The sequence below is a fragment of the Nicotiana attenuata genome, unplaced genomic scaffold (assembly GCF_001879085.1).
Source record: "Nicotiana attenuata strain UT unplaced genomic scaffold, NIATTr2, whole genome shotgun sequence".
Classification (NCBI taxonomy): Eukaryota; Viridiplantae; Streptophyta; class Magnoliopsida; order Solanales; family Solanaceae; genus Nicotiana; species Nicotiana attenuata.
In genome coordinates, this window is record NW_017670387.1 from 313,755 (window position 1) to 320,112 (window position 6,358).

Consider the following 6,358-nt stretch of genomic DNA (forward strand, 5'->3'; position numbering starts at 1 on the left):
GCCACTGGCTCCACATCATAAGTCAAATCACCATATAACTGAACCGTGCTGAAATCCAAAACATGAGACGGATCGCCGATGTACTTTCGGAGCATAGAAACATGAAATACCGGATTCACACGCGACAAGCTAGGTGGCAAAGCAAGCTCATAAGCCATTTCCCCAATCCTCCGAAGCACCTCAAAAGGCCCAATGAACCGAGGGCTCAACTTGCCCTTCTTCCCAAATCTGATAACACCCTTCATGGGTGAAACCTTCAGTAGAACCTTCTCCCCAACCATATAAGACACATCACGAACCTTCTGTCAGCATAACTCTTTTGTCTTGACTTTGTACGAAGCCGCTTCTGAATCACTTTCACCTTGCCTAGAGCATCCTGTACCAAGTCTATACCCAAAAGCCTAGCCTCACCTGGCTCAAACCAACCTACCGGAGATCTACAACGTCTCCCATATAAAGCCTCATATGGAGCTATCTGAATACTCGACTGATAACTTTTGTTGTATGCAAACTCTGCGAGTGGCAGAAACCGGCCCCATGAACCCCCAAAATCAATGACACAAGCACGTAACATGTCCTCCAATATCTGAATAGTGCGCTCGGACTGTCCTTCCGTCTGAGGGTGAAAAGATGTGCTCAACTCAACCTGAGTACCCAACTCAGATTGCACGGCCCTCCAAAGCTGCGATGTAAACTGAGTACCTCTATCTGAAATAATGGAAACCAGGACACCATGCAGGTAAACAATCTTTCGGATATAAATCTCAGCTAACTGCTCTGAAGAATAGGTAGTACACTTAGGAATGAAGTGCGTGGACTTGGTTAGCCGATCCACAATCATCCAAATAGCATCGACCTTTCTCAAAGTCCGTGGGAGTCCAACTACGAAATCCATGGTGATCCTCTCCCATTTCCACTCTGGAATCTCTATCTGCTGAAGCAAGCTATCCGGTCTCTGATGCTCATATTTCACCTGCTAACAATTGAGACACCGAGCTACAAACCCCACTATATCATTCTTCATTCTCCTCCACCAATATGGTTGTCTCAAATCTTGGTACATCTTCGCGGCACCCGAATGGATGAAATACCGCGAGCTATGGGCCTTCTCTAGAATCAACTCTTGAAGCCCATCTACATTGGGCGCACATATCCGGCCCTGTATCCTCAATACCCCGTCATCACCAATAGTCACATATCTGGTATCGCCGTGCTGAACTCTATCCTTGAGGACAAGCAAATGAGGATCATCATACTGGTGCTCTCTGATACGATCAAACAAGGAAGACCGAGAAACCACACAAGCTAGGATCCGACTAGGCTCTGAAATATCCAACCTCACAAAGCGATTAGCCAAAGCCTGAACATCAACCGCAAGAGGTCTCTCCCTAAAAAAAATGCAAGACTGCCCATACTCACCGCCTTCCTACTCAAGGCATCGGCCACCATATTGGCATTTCTCGGATGGTACAAAATAGTAATATCATAGTCCTTTAGCAACTCCAACCATCTCTGCTGCCTCAAATTGAGATCATTCTGTTTGAACAAGTGCTGGAGGCTACGATGATTAGTAAACACCTCACAAGACACACCTTAGAGATAATGCCTCCAAATCTTCAATGCGTGAACAATGACAGCCAACTCCAAATCATAAGCAGGGTAGTTCTTCTAATGGGGCTTCAATCGACGAGAAGCATAAGCAATCACTCTACCCTCCTGCATCAACACACACACGATACCAACCCGAGAAACATCAATATGAGGCAAAGGATACTTGTTCTTGATTGTGACTTTTTTCAATTGTCTGTAATCAATGCACATTCTCATAGTGCCATCCTTCTTCTTCACAAATAGGACAGGCGCACCCCAAGGTGACACACTAGAGCGAATAAACCCCTTATCAAGGAGTTTCTGAAGCTGATCCTTCAACTCCTTTAACTCTGTCGGTGCCATACAATACGGTGGAATAGAAAAAGGCTGAGTGTTTGGCACTAAATAAATACCGAAGTAAATATCCTTGTCCGGTGGCATGCCCGGCAGGTCTGCAGGAAATACATCCGGAATATATCTCACCACCGGAACTGAATCAATAGGAGGATTCTCTGCACTGACATCCCTAGAAAAAAGCAAATAAGAAAGACAACCCTTCCCAAGCATCCCCTGGGCCTTCAAAAATGAAATTACTCTACTGGGAACATAAACCGACGAACCTCGCCACTCAATCCGTGGCACCCCCGGCAAAGCCAACTTCACTACCTTAGCGTGACAGTCCAGAATAGCACGACATGGAGACAACTAATCCATGCCCAATATCATATCAAAATCAACCATACTAAGCAGCAAAAGGTCCACTCGGGTCTCCAACCCCCTAATAGTCACCACACAAGACCGATATACTCGATCTACAACAATAGTATCGCCCACCGGAGTAGATACAGGAACAGATGAAACAAGAGACTCGCGGTGCGTATCCAAATAATGAGCAAAATATGACGACACATATGAAAAAGTGGAACCAAGATCAAATAATACAGAGGCATCCCTGTAGCAAACTGAGACAATACCTGTGATCACAGCGTCTGAAGCAATAGCATCTGGTCTGGCTGGGAGTGCATAGAAACGGGCCTGACCACCACCTGATCGACCTCCCCCTCTAGGGCGACCCCTAGCTTACTATCCTCCACCCCTAGCTGACTGGGCGGGTGGTGAAATAACTGGTGCTGAAGTCGATGGCTGACTCCTCTACTGAGGAAGACCCTCATGACGACGAGGACACTGCCTCCACATCTGCCTCAACTCCTCACACTCATAACAGCCCCCTGGTGCTGGAGACGAGGACTGAAGGGAACCCCTAGCATCGAGATGACTGGTAGAAGAACCTGACATGGAGGAGCCCTAAACTGATGGAGCACAGGACGAATTCCGGGCCGGGAGGGCACTAAGTGATGAATGGCCCTGATGAGAACTGTGATAACCATGGCCCGATAATGCCCCACGGTGAACTGGGCGAGCTGACTGAGCATGTCTGAATGGACGGCCTCTGTCGTGCTAAAATTGACCCCCAATAGGAGCACCCCCAAAACTACCAGAGCCACGAGGCCTCTTGTCCTCCCTCTCCACTCGTTCCTAGCGACGAATCGACTCTATGTCTCGAGCAATGTCAACAACCTCCTCAAATGAAGCACCAGACACCGTCTCTCTAGTCATAAGAATCCGTAGCTGATAAGTGAGGCCGCCAACGAACCTCTTGATCCTCTCCATGTCTGTGGGAACCAACTAGATAGCATGACGGGCTAACTCAGAGAACCTCATCTCATACTGCGTCACAGTCATATCATCCTGACGCAACTGCTCGAACTGCCTGCACAGCTCATCTCTGCGGGACTGCGGCACATACTTCTCTAGAAGAGAACAGAGAATTGCTGCCAGGTAAGGGGCGCTGCACCAACAGGCCTATGCCTCTCATAAGCCTCCCACCATGTAAAGGCAGCTCCTGAGAACTAAAAGGTAGTGAATGAGACCCCATTGGTCTCCAGAATACCCGATGTACGAAGAATCCTCTGACACTTGTCCAAGAAAACCTGGGCATCCTCGCCCTCGCTACCACTGAAAGTCGGAGGCTGAAGTCTACCAAACCTCTACAACCTACGCTGCTCGTCATCAGGCATGACTAGTACCACATAATCCTGAGTAGGTGCAACTGGCTGGGCTGGTGGTGCCCCCAGTGTCTGTAGCCCTTGAACAACCTGCTCGGGTGTACGGGCCGCGGGCGTCTGAGTGCCTCTCCCCGGCCTAGGAAGTAGCTGCTCTGGTACAAACAGCGACCGCCTGAGCAAGACTGGTGCACACGGTCAAAATTTAAGCTAAGGTCTCGTGAAGACCGGGAATAACATTAGGCACAGTCGGTGCCTGAGCTGGTCTTGCTAGAGCATCTACAATTGGAACCAGATCATGAACTGGGGCGGCTAGTGGATCTGTAGGTGCTGCCCTAGCTGCAGTGCGGGCTACACCCCTGCCCCTACCTCGGCCTCGACCGCGACCTCGGCCTCTCGCGACCCAACCGGTGGTACTGGTGGTTGTCCATCCTGACCGGTAGCACGTGTACTCACCATATGTGAGAGAATAGAATAACAAAAGTTTAGTTACCAAAATCAACAGATTTGCACGACAAGAATTCAAGAATGTGAAGTTTTCCTAAAGGTTCTACAGCCTCTCGAAGATAGTACATATGTCTCTGTACCGATCCGCAAGACTCTACTAAACCCGCTCATGACCGTGAGACCTATATATCCTAGGCTCTGATACCAACTTGTCACGACCCAAACTACCATGTTGTGATGGCGCCTATCGTGCTACTAGGCAAGACAACTCTTTACCAAAAACAACCCAATATTTCAATTTTAATATAACTTCAAGCTAATTAATAGAAAAACTTCATAGGAAAAATCTGAACAACAAAGTACGGAAAGAAAAGCCCGACATCGGGATGTCACTGGTCATGAGCATCTACTAAACACTGTCCGAGGTACTAACACTAACATATTCATTGAATTGTAACTACAAAATAAACTACAGGAAGATAGGAGGGAGAAGAACAGGGTTGCGATCGCCAGCAGCTACCTTGCCAACTCCGAGGAATGTCTACAGCTGGACTACTCAAGAGCCGCTACCGGGTCCTGATGTGCCTGGATCTACACACAAGATGCAGGGAGTAACGTGAGTATGCCAAATCAGTAAGTAACTAAAGTAAATAAAGACTGAGAAGCAGTGACGAGCAATAAAGCACATAAGTTATATCATGAAAGCTCATTAAAAGTACAACAGGCTTTTAAAAGCAAAGTTTGAATCAAATCATTTCGTTTAAACTCAGTTTCATTAAAATCATTTGAAAATATTTTTCAACAGTTCGCAACAGAGGCTCAGTACAACAGTGAGAAAAAATAATGAAATCATAAATAGCCCCTCGAGTAAACCTCTCAATCACTCGTATACAGCCCCTCGGGCATAACTCATATTGCACTCAGGGTACCCGCACTCACTGGGGATGTGCAGACTCCAGAGGGGCTCCTTCAGCCCAAGCGCTATAACAGGCCACCTCGTGGCATAAATCTATCAGGCCCTCGGCCTCACTCAATCATGAATCAGTAACAACATGATGCGGCGTGCAGCCCGATCCCATAAATATCCTCACAAACCAGGCCCTCGGCCTCTCTCAGTCATAAACCTCTCAAGCCACTCGGGATATCAGTAAGAACAGGGTACTCGGCCCAAAACAACATTTTATATGCATCAAAACAAGGAAATAATTACTGAGTTATGAAATCAATAAGTATAACATGACAGAGTATAGATTTTCAACCAAAAATAGTGAGAGGATAATAAGAAAAAGGCCCCTAAGGGTCCAAACAGCTCTGGCACAAGGCCAAATATGGCATTCAGCCCAATTTATAGAAACTCTTTCTAAAACACATAAGTATCATATAGTTTTCGTCAAATACGCAACATTATAGTTGCTACGGGACGGACCAAGTCACAATTCCCAATGGTGCACACCCACACGCCCGTCACCTAGCATGCGCGTCACGTCAAAATAGTAAAACAATACGAAATCCGGGGTTTCATACCCTCAGGACTAGATTTACAATCGTTACTTAGGTCGTTTACACATAAGTCAACATCCGGTGAACTTTCCCAACTTAAGCCTTCACAAAAGAGACTAAGTGTCTCAATTAACTCAAAAACCACTCCGAACCCGAACCAACCAACGCGATACGATCAAAAAGCAGAAATGGGGGAAACGGGGCTATGACTCACGACACAAACGGCCGGGTCATTACATCCTTCCACTCTTAAACAAATGTTCGTCCTCAAACGGGTCTAGAAACATACCTAAAGCCTCAAATAGGTGTGGATATCTGCTCCGCATCTCCTGCTTGGTCTCCCAAGTAGCCTCCTCCACGGGCCGACCTCTCCACTGCACTTTCACTGAAGCTATATCCTTTGATCTCAACTTTCTGACTTGCCTTCTCCAAAATAGCCACTGGCTCCACATCATAAGTCAAATCACCATATAACTGAACCGTGCTGAAATCCAAAACATGAGACGGATCGCCGATGTACTTTCGGAGCATAGAAACATGAAATACCGGATTCACACGCGACAAGCTAGGTGGCAAAGCAAGCTCATAAGCCATTTCCCCAATCCTCCGAAGCACCTCAAAAGGCCCAATGAACCGAGGGCTCAACTTGCCCTTCTTCCCAAATCTGATAACACCCTTCATGGGTGAAACCTTCAGTAGAACCTTCTCCCCAACCATATAAGACACATCACGAACCTTCTGTCAGCATAACTCTTTTG